Raw genomic sequence first — 12289 nt, 5'->3', positions numbered from 1 at the left:
GAAAGAAAGTATAGGAATGGTGAGAATAATGGAACGGGAGAGTTTAATTTATAAAGGAAAAATCAGACGCAACAATTGAGACAGATGACCGCATTTAATTAAAGAGATCCTAATTCCCTTGAATTCTGAAGAATCAGATCTTATAGATTTCGAAGATTTTCTTTAATCCCTTGAATTCCGGAATTCAACCACGACTACGTCGAAAGATAAGACGAAACTTTATTTATTCATTTCAATCTTTTGAGATAGCCTCACACGTACGCTTCAATTAATCAAATTGTTTTATCCTTAATATTCAATGGTGATAAAACTCTAGTTATCAATTCATACTCGTCATGAAAACATTTTTATGGTTAACCATGACGACCTTACTCAAATTTCAGGACGAAATATCTTTAACGGGTAGGTACTGTGATGACCCAGAAATTTCTGACCAAATTTAAACTTAATCTTTATATGTTTCCGATACGATAAGCTAAGTCTGTAATATTGAGTCTCGAAAATTTTGAAACTATTTCATGATACCATTTAACCTTTGACCATTTCCCGACGATTCACGAACCATTGTGTGTAAATAAATATGTAAATAAATAAATATAAATATATATATATATATATATATATATATATATATATATATATATATATATATATATATATAAACGTAAGTGTATATATAATGTGTTGAGTTAATAAAATACACATTAAATTACTTGAATCATAATATAAAATAATATACAGAAAAATTAAGTATTATCAAAATAAATAAATATATATATGATTCTTATTAATAATTAGGATTAAATGGTAATATATATATATATTATATAAATAATAAATATTCAACATATATGTAACGACCCGGAAATTTCCGACCAAATTTAAACTCTAATCTCTATATGGTTCCGACACGATAAGCAAAAACCCTAAAGTTGACCCGCACTTTTTTGATCATTCTATACTTATAAGATTAATATTTACATAAATTAAACCTTACCAACATGATAATCAATCCAAATTGTTGAGATTTATGTTTCCGAAAAGAGTTTTACACAACGTTTGACCGTCTAGTTTGACCGATGATATCACGAACTATACAATATATGATAATTATACGTTTGTGTATATATATGTATATATACATATTTAACATGATTAATGAATGTTTTAATATCTCATTTTGTATTAATAACAATAAGTTATAAGTATATTTTGAAACTACTAACTTAAGTTTTCAAAACGATAACTATACGTAACGTTATTTGACATAAATACTTAAGACTTATAATGTTTATACATATATCGTATAAGTAATGTATTTAATCACTTTTAAAGACTTAAATACATAAAATCATATAAGTGTATTCACAAAAGATAGCTATATTTGAATCCTCATTCCATTTTTCACAAAATTTCTATACGTATATCTAGAGTATTTGTACTCGTATCATACCTAGCTTCTATACGTATTTACTATTGGTATATACACATCAAATCACCACCTAACCAGCCCTTGTTCATGCCTTATGTATAAGGTAATTACTTTTGAATGATTGTAAGACTAATTACAAAAATACAAACTAAAAATTTGTCCATGTCTACTACATAAACATTTTTTTAGGAGTATATATGTATCCTCATTTTGTTTCATTTTTACTTCCATTCTCTAGCTAAAAACACCCACACTCTCAAGAACATTAAACTCCATAAACATTCAGCAAAGTTCCATGAAGATCTAGCTTCAAAAACCTTACTTAAACACCATAAGAAAACCATACAAAAACACTTCAAGAAATCCTTCCAAGAACACAAACTTACTTCCAATCTTTCATCCACTTCCATCACCCTTTTGATTCTAGCTTCTTACTCCTCTTTTACAGCAACCTTGTCCAAGGAACTTGAGGTAGTATCTATGTTCATAACCTTATTCGATTCATATATATATAGCTATCTTATTTTGTGGTATAAAAGTTTAACAACAAGAACATAGTTTGAATGTTTTCAAACTTGTTTGCAAACTAAATAGATCCTTCTAACTTAACTTTTAAAATACTTCAAGACCTGTAATATAACTTAAATATATGCTAATTTAACAAGGTATAATTTGGTTTTTCAAAGAATATCTTAAAAACTGTTTTTACGACGTCGGAGTGCCACTGGGGACTGTTTTGGGTTGGATAATTAAAAACTATCTTAAACTTTGAGTTGGAGGTTTATGTTCTGGAAAAATTATTTTTACTATGAATATGATAACACATAAAAATTTCATGATTTAATTCAAAGTATAAGTATTTTTAGAAAAATAATCATTTAAGGTTGTTTAAATAAAGGAAAATGTTTAACTTCATAAGTTTCACTAAAGTTTCACCTATGCCGTGTGATTTTGAATACAAACCAATGTATTTCAGTTCATAGTCTTAAAGAGGGACTCGATCCAAGGAGATGGCAAGTTGAATCAACAAAAACGGATTTGTAACGAAGAAACTATGACCGAAACAAAATTGGTTATCCAAGACTTGTTTAACTTCGGGATTAATTGGGAAAAATTAAATAAAATCACATCTTTCTAAAATAACATGATATTTTATATATATGTACTCATAATTCAATTTTATATGGTTCAGGATCACCCGTAAACAATACGAGAAGATTAATCATAAGATCCCATGATTGTACGCAACACGTCATTTGACAACACCGGTACTTTATGTACGCAACACGTCATTTGACAACACCGGTACCGTGGGTCAAGATTAATCTCGACCAATACATATACGATGAGGGTTTTATTTATTTCATTGGGGGGTTTATTAAACATCTAAATATGAACCATTAAAATTGAATTACTAACAACGAACTGCTAACTACGGACTAAGGAATTATTCAAAGTATTAAAAGTATAACAAGTATATATATGTGACGTTTGTTTAAAAAAGAAAAGGTATTGATATATTATATATGGATAGGTTCGTGATATCAACCGGAGACCAAGTCAAATTATATATATATCTTCAAGACGAAAGTGAGTATATAGTCCCACTTTTAAACTCTAAATATTTCGGGATGAGAATACATGTATTTTATGTTTTACATTATGGACACAAGTAACTGAAAAATATATTCTACGTTGAGTTGTACCACTGGCATACTTCCCTGTAGCTTGGTAACTAATATTTACAGCGGTATTGTAAACGCGAATCCTGTTGATAGATCTATCGGGCCTGACAACCCCAACCGGACTGGACGACCAGTATTCAACGGTTGCACAGTACTTCGTTTCGTGACTACACTTGGTACAGTGTAGTAAGATTTCATATTAAAGGGAATATGCGACGTGATTAATTTTTAAGTATGGTTACCAAGTGCTCAACCACTTAGAATATTTTTATTAAAATGTTTATATATGAAATCTTGTGGTCCATCGTTATATCGCTGCTAGCATCAAACCTATATATCTCACCAACTTTATGTTGACGTTTTAAAGCATGTTATTCTCAGGTATGAATTAAGACTTCCGCTGTGCGTTAGCTCATATTAAGGATACTAGTTGGGACCATTTAAGCCATGATACAAGAACGTTGCATTCGAGTCATTGAAGATCATTAAAGACATTTATTAAGTAAATGACAGTTTAGGTCATTTGGATATCGAGAAATGTTTGACGAGTTTATTAATTTTTTTTATGTAAAGATAGATTGCCTTTTAAGAATAAATGCAACGTTTGTAAAATGTATCATATAGAGGTCAAGTACCTCGTGATGTTATCAACTGTTGTAATTCGTTTGTAATCAATATGGACATCGTCCGGATGATTAGTTTCGGATCCTTTCAGTTGGTATCAGAGCGTTGGTCTTAGCGAACCAGGCCTTGCATTAGTGTGTCTAACTGGTAGTTGTTAGGATACATTAGTGAGTCTGGACTTTGACCGTATCTACCTGCTAAAAAGTTTTGGTTATCATTTCTAGTCGGAAACCATCTGCTTATCATCCTTAGGGAGTTGCCTGCTTATCATTCTTTAGTCTAGACACGTCTTACTGCATCTAGTGCATCGATAGTGTATAGACAAAATTCATATCCTAGCGTATCTATTACTATAAACATTGCCCGACGAATTTCAAAGATTCTCCGTAATTCACGGGATTTCGGTATTATATATACATATGAAAATTATGTATTGAAGAGTATAAAAACCTAACTCCTATAATCTATTCCAAACAAAAAAAAATTCATTTCTCCAACTATACAAGATGAATTCTTCATCCAGTTCGAATTCCTCCGACTTCGATAGCTACGCCGACATGGATTTCCATTCGAGCTCCGAGAACAGCATCACCGGAATGGATCAACCAATTTCCCATCATCTATTCTGGATGAACTGGGGATGGGTTCGTAATATACTAAATTTCTGGAGGCAAGAAGAAGGTGATCCATTTCATCCACCAAATTGCCCTCTTAACGATGAACCTGAAGCACTTACCGGCGAACCCATTCGAAACACCATTTTCTCGCTCATTTCTAGAGTATCTCGTCATGATTACATACTATCCCATATTTCAAATCTTGTTCATTCGCTCGTTCCAACCGTCAATCATCCCGGTATAATAGAAGAAGTCAACGAACTCCGTGCTCGGGTAGTGGTTTTGGAGAATATGGTGCGAAGGTTACAAACACCAACAGCAGCACCAGCAGCATAATCCGTACTACCATTGTCAACGCCGACAGTACCTTTATCACCCCAATCACAATCTCAACATCACAATCTGTATCTCGAATATCAACATCACACTACTCAATATCTGTACTTCGAGTATGATCTTCGTTCTATATATCGTTCTACATCGATTATCTTCGCTTTACGTATCGTATGACGATTATGTAATTTCTAAAGTCTTAGAGATTATGTAATCTAGAATTAACGATAAATCAAATGAGTTTAATATCTTATTGACTCATTAAATCTATGATTATCTCTGAAGAAAATATATATGCAAGTATATTTTCATAAAGATAGTAATTAAAAATTCCTTCGTACAAACTATTAATGATGAAAATATTTTAACGGGTGGGTAGTACCCGAGGAATATTTAGAATTCAAATTAATAAGTTATATTGTACATTCTTGAATCTGATTCAACGGTTATCTATTATCTTACTTACAACCACCGATATTCGTATCCGCTCACCCCAGAATAACCATTTTCAATCAAATTTCATATTTGGATTTTGACCTACCAGAATCCAACAAGTGGCATAAAGAAGAAAACATTGGACAATTAAAATGAATTAAAATGTTGATTGTAACATATGAAACTAAACAATTCTTCAAGTTTGCCACTTGATTTTATCTTAAACCTCATTCGTAACTTGACGATTACAATTCGCATTCAAATCCTTTCATGATTTCTGAAAACACCCTGAACTATGAAGTAGCTCTTGAAATGCTAATGAAGCAGCAAAAACTGTAAACGACTTTAACAATCAAAAGATTGATGATAAAGAATGGTATGGTGGTAAAGCTGAGAAAAAGAGAAGGTTTGGAACTGGAAAACGGATTGAGCAAAGTATGAAGGAGGCCGTGAACAAATCATGAAAACAGAACCTGCCTTCAAAGGATCCAAATGATCCAGTGCCTGCTGAAACCGTTAGTAAGAACACTGCTCCTTATTCTAAACTTTTCAAGATGATATTCTTCACCATCATTTTATCTTAGATATTATAAGATATCTTCATTCGTTATACATATTTTTCATATTTCTGGAGATATTTTTACAACTATTCCTATCTGCGATCATTTAACTCTCCGTAACATCTGCGCTACAATATAAAAGAAACTGTGTTAGTTTCTAAATTCTGAAATCTCTAAGTTTAAAAATATGAATGTTTTGAAGTAGTGTTGGGAACTGATACATGAATTAGTATAATATAATGAAACTTGATCAACTTCATTATATTACAGTAAGTCATGTTAAGTTTCTAATGGAATGTGATGATTCACAGTACCGTCATCATGTGCCATGTTACACGGCTCTTACATTCTATCAAGTCTTCAAACATATTAGAACGTATCACCTTGATAGTTCTATTTTTTTTTTTCGGAATATTCGAGTAATTTAACGAATCAAGATCGTGCCATTACAATTTCATTCTAAAACCAATAGCAAGGTTCATTCCAAATTTCCTACCTACGAATTTCGGCCCATTGTTCGCTTGGCTCGAGGACGGGAAGAAGAAATGAAGGGACAAAACTTCAGAATAGAAATAGGAACATAAACCACAGCAAATAAGAGAGAGCATTAACTGTGGATGACAATGATTTTAAGGGACGGGAGTAGGAACATCGAAATATAAGGGAAGGTATAAAACCTAACAACAACCCCGAAACTACAAACCGTGCATATCAATACGTATTGCAACGTAAAGGCACGGGAGAATTAAAAACATTATAATTCCAAGGAAAGGATAAAAGAGAATAGATTCTTCTGGTGATAGATGAAAAAGAAGAATGAAAGATATGAAAGTTAGAAATATAACAAGGGTTAGAATGGGATGGAGCATATTAGCGAATGTCTTAAAGTAGGAACTAAAGAGAAAGAATAGAAGATGTGGGAAGAAAGAAAGGGAAGGAGATAAATTTATAGTGAAATATTCGACAAAGAAATCAAAACAGATTGCCGCGTTAAATCAAAGAAGATCCTGATCGCCGCAAAACTAAATCTTATTACATAAGATTTTCTTTAAAACCCTTAAATCCCGGAAATCGATCATAATCACGTCATCGGTTACAACAATTCTATATTTACTCATTTCACTCTTTTGTGATAGCTTCGCTCGTGCGTCTCACATAACCAAATCGTTTTATCTAAATCTTTCAATAATGATAAAATTTCATTATTACCTCATATTCGTCATGAAAACATTCCTATTGTTGTTTATGACAACCTCTACCAAATTTCGAGGACGAAATTTCTTTAACGGATGGGTACTGTAACGACCCGGAAATTTCCGACCAAATTTAAACTCTAATCTCTATATGGTTCCGACACGATAAGCAAAAACCCTAAAGTTGACCCGCACTTTTTTGATCATTCTATACTTATAAGATTAATATTTACATAAATTAAACCTTACCAACATGATAAGCAATCCAAATTGTTGAGATTTATGTTTCCGAAAAGAGTTTTACACAACGTTTGACCGTCTAGTTTGACCGATGATATCACGAACTATACAATATATGATAATTATACGTTTGTGTATATATATGTATATATACATATTTAACATGATTAATGAATGTTTTAATATCTCATTTTGTATTAATAACAATAAGTTATAAGTATATTTTGAAACTACTAACTTAAGTTTTCAAAACGATAACTATACGTAACGTTATTTGACATAAATACTTAAGACTTATAATGTTTATACATATATCGTATAAGTAATGTATTTAATCACTTTTAAAGACTTAAATACATAAAATCATATAAGTGTATTCACAAAAGATAGCTATATTTGAATCCTCATTCCATTTTTCACAAAATTTCTATACGTATATCTAGAGTATTTGTACTCGTATCATACCTAGCTTCTATACGTATTTACTATTGGTATATACACATCAAATCACCACCTAACCAGCCCTTGTTCATGCCTTATGTATAAGGTAATTACTTTTGAATGATTGTAAGACTAATTACAAAAATACAAACTAAAAATTTGTCCATGTCTACTACATAAACATTTTTTTAGGAGTATATATGTATCCTCATTTTGTTTCATTTTTACTTCCATTCTCTAGCTAAAAACACCCACACTCTCAAGAACATTAAACTCCATAAACATTCAGCAAAGTTCCATGAAGATCTAGCTTCAAAAACCTTACTTAAACACCATAAGAAAACCATACAAAAACACTTCAAGAAATCCTTCCAAGAACACAAACTTACTTCCAATCTTTCATCCACTTCCATCACCCTTTTGATTCTAGCTTCTTACTCCTCTTTTACAGCAACCTTGTCCAAGGAACTTGAGGTAGTATCTATGTTCATAACCTTATTCGATTCATATATATATAGCTATCTTATTTTGTGGTATAAAAGTTTAACAACAAGAACATAGTTTGAATGTTTTCAAACTTGTTTGCAAACTAAATAGATCCTTCTAACTTAACTTTTAAAATACTTCAAGACCTGTAATATAACTTAAATATATGCTAATTTAACAAGGTATAATTTGGTTTTTCAAAGAATATCTTAAAAACTGTTTTTACGACGTCGGAGTGCCACTGGGGACTGTTTTGGGTTGGATAATTAAAAACTATCTTAAACTTTGAGTTGGAGGTTTATGTTCTGGAAAAAATTATTTTTACTATGAATATGATAACACATAAAAATTTCATGATTTAATTCAAAGTATAAGTATTTTTAGAAAAATAATCATTTAAGGTTGTTTAAATAAAGGAAAATGTTTAACTTCATAAGTTTCACTAAAGTTTCACCTATGCCGTGTGATTTTGAATACAAACCAATGTATTTTCAGTTCATAGTCTTAAAGAGGGACTCGATCCAAGGAGATGGCAAGTTGAATCAACAAAAACGGATTTGTAACGAAGAAACTATGACCGAAACAAAATTGGTTATCCAAGACTTGTTTAACTTCGGGATTAATTGGGAAAAATTAAATAAAATCACATCTTTCTAAAATAACATGATATTTTATATATATGTACTCATAATTCAATTTTATATGGTTCAGGATCACCCGTAAACAATACGAGAAGATTAATCATAAGATCCCATGATTGTACGCAACACGTCATTTGACAACACCGGTACTTTATGTACGCAACACGTCATTTGACAACACCGGTACCGTGGGTCAAGATTAATCTCGACCAATACATATACGATGAGGGTTTTATTTATTTCATTGGGGGGTTTATTAAACATCTAAATATGAACCATTAAAATTGAATTACTAACAACGAACTGCTAACTACGGACTAAGGAATTATTCAAAGTATTAAAAGTATAACAAGTATATATATGTGACGTTTGTTTAAAAAAGAAAAGGTATTGATATATTATATATGGATAGGTTCGTGATATCAACCGGAGACCAAGTCAAATTATATATATATCTTCAAGACGAAAGTGAGTATATAGTCCCACTTTTAAACTCTAAATATTTCGGGATGAGAATACATGTATTTTATGTTTTACATTATGGACACAAGTAACTGAAAAATATATTCTACGTTGAGTTGTACCACTGGCATACTTCCCTGTAGCTTGGTAACTAATATTTACAGCGGTATTGTAAACGCGAATCCTGTTGATAGATCTATCGGGCCTGACAACCCCAACCGGACTGGACGACCAGTATTCAACGGTTGCACAGTACTTCGTTTCGTGACTACACTTGGTACAGTGTAGTAAGATTTCATATTAAAGGGAATATGCGACGTGATTAATTTTTAAGTATGGTTACCAAGTGCTCAACCACTTAGAATATTTTTATTAAAATGTTTATATATGAAATCTTGTGGTCCATCGTTATATCGCTGCTAGCATCAAACCTATATATCTCACCAACTTTATGTTGACGTTTTAAAGCATGTTATTCTCAGGTATGAATTAAGACTTCCGCTGTGCGTTAGCTCATATTAAGGATACTAGTTGGGACCATTTAAGCCATGATACAAGAACGTTGCATTCGAGTCATTGAAGATCATTAAAGACATTTATTAAGTAAATGACAGTTTAGGTCATTTGGATATCGAGAAATGTTTGACGAGTTTATTAATTTTTTTTATGTAAAGATAGATTGCCTTTTAAGAATAAATGCAACGTTTGTAAAATGTATCATATAGAGGTCAAGTACCTCGTGATGTTATCAACTGTTGTAATTCGTTTGTAATCAATATGGACATCGTCCGGATGATTAGTTTCGGATCCTTTCAATATATTATCATATAGTATATATAACAATAATAATTAAATGTAACTACAAGTTAAAAATATATTTGTTATAATATTATAACTATTACTTTTATTATTACTAATATCAATATCAGTATTATTAATCTTTTTATGTAAACCTCTAACTTGTTATTACTAGTATTAATGTAATTATTATTATTAATATCATAGTTATAAGAATTATAAATATTACTAATGTTATTATTATTATCTTTATTATTAATAAAATTGTTATCAATTAGTGTTATTATTGTTATTATTATTAATAATAATAAATCTAATAATTTTTAATGTTTATTAAATACATAATAAAAAAACAGATATAAACAAAACCTATTAACTAGTCTGCGTTTTTTTTTCTTTTCTTTTCTTTATTTTTTTCTTTTCTTTATTGAATGAAAATCCTGCCCACTCTCATATGATCCAGTTGCAAGATGTAATCAACTGTATCCAATTTTGTATCTGTCTCCAAATTATTAGATATCTATATCAATTCGTACCAACTTGTTAAATATCACAATCTGCTGTTAAATTTTTATTTTCTTTTTACTTTTTTTTTAAACCCTGTCAACTGTCAACGATCCTTTTGGCTATAAGATAAACAATCGTACTATATTACTAACAGATGCAATCCGATTTCCACCCTCAATATCAGTTACAACTACTTCTAAACAGATTCTAAATGTTAATTAATCAAATTTTTATTTTAATTTATCGAGTAACTCTGTTTTGAACCATCCAAACCAAAAGCTCGATTTCGATTTTTATTTCAAAATCCATTAATGCAGTTTTGTAGGGAATCTTTCATTTAAACTAGCTGCAAAATTTTACGATCCAATTCCTCAAATTGAAATCGAATTGTTGAGTCAAAGTTTAGAATTTAAAAAGTCAAACGGTTGTTCTAAGTTCAAATTGGGGTTCTGTGTGTCTTTTCTGTTAAAATTAATGCATCATATAGTTTCCATGAATCATTTACAACACAATTTGTGTTGCAACTTTTGTCTAAAAAGGCATCAAAATCAAAAAGCGAAATTTTTTTTTTTTTTTTGGTTTCACGAACAAGCAGCAGGCCTGCTATTTTTTTTTTTTTTTTTTGTTTGATGAAAGGAAAATCCAACACAAGCCGTTTCTCTTCTTTAATGATCGAATAATTAATTCGTGTTTATGTTGATTTTGGTTCCTGTCGATTTGGGTTATGGGAAGAAGAAGATGAAACATATCATAAACAAGTTTTAAGGTTATAAAATTGAATTCATTCAAAAAAACATGCGACAGAGTGATGGTTAAGGTTGTTTGCGGGTGAGCGGGTGGTCGGGTGTTCGAACCTTGTTTGAGGCAATTCTTTTTGGGGAAGCTTTTAAGGGTATAACTCTTTTAATTTTTATTTTTATTATCATTATTATTATTATTATTATTATTACTAACTAATATTAGTATCATTATTAATTATTATTATTGTTATGATTATGATTGTTATTATTATTGTTATTATTAGTATTATAATTATTAAGATTATTATTACTAAAATATGTATTATGATAGAAAGTACACTTATTATTATTATGATTATAATTACAAATATGTTTTTTTTATGTTGTTACTAATATTAATGCTATCATTTAAAAATGTAACTTTATTATTTTAACTACTAGTATAAGTATTATTATAATTAGGATTATCATTATTATCATTACTATGAAAACAACGCAAACTAGTTTTATTATCATTAATATTAATATTAAGTATCATTTATTATTATTATAGGTATTATAGTCATTATTATTATTACAAGTATTATTATTATTGATATCATTATTATTATCATTATTAATAAAAACGTTATTATTATAGACATTATGGTTATTATTATTATTACTATTATTATTATTAGCATTCTTATTATTAAAAGAATAAAAATTATCATTTGTATTAAAATCTACATTTAAAAAAAAAGATTACCTTTATTATTAAACTATCATTGTTATTATCATTAATAATATGTAAAATGAATATAGGAAATATATAAGTTATTAATAAAAAAATGATATAACTAATAAATTATATATATATATATATATATATATATATATATATATATATATATATATATATATATATATATATATATAAATTTGTTCGATTTCAATTATATGTTTTAATATAAATAAATGATATAGGTTCGTGAATCTGAGGCCAACCCTGCATTGTTCAATGTCGTTATATGTATTTTTACTACAAAATACAATATGGTGAGTTTCATTACTCCATTTTTAAATGCTTTTGCAATATATATTTTTGGGACTGAG

The sequence above is a fragment of the Rutidosis leptorrhynchoides genome, chromosome 2 (genome assembly GCF_046630445.1).
Source record: "Rutidosis leptorrhynchoides isolate AG116_Rl617_1_P2 chromosome 2, CSIRO_AGI_Rlap_v1, whole genome shotgun sequence".
NCBI classification, from domain to species: Eukaryota; Viridiplantae; Streptophyta; class Magnoliopsida; order Asterales; family Asteraceae; genus Rutidosis; species Rutidosis leptorrhynchoides.
The sequence above is the reverse complement of the archived record's forward strand: the minus strand, read 5'-3'. Positions refer to the sequence as shown.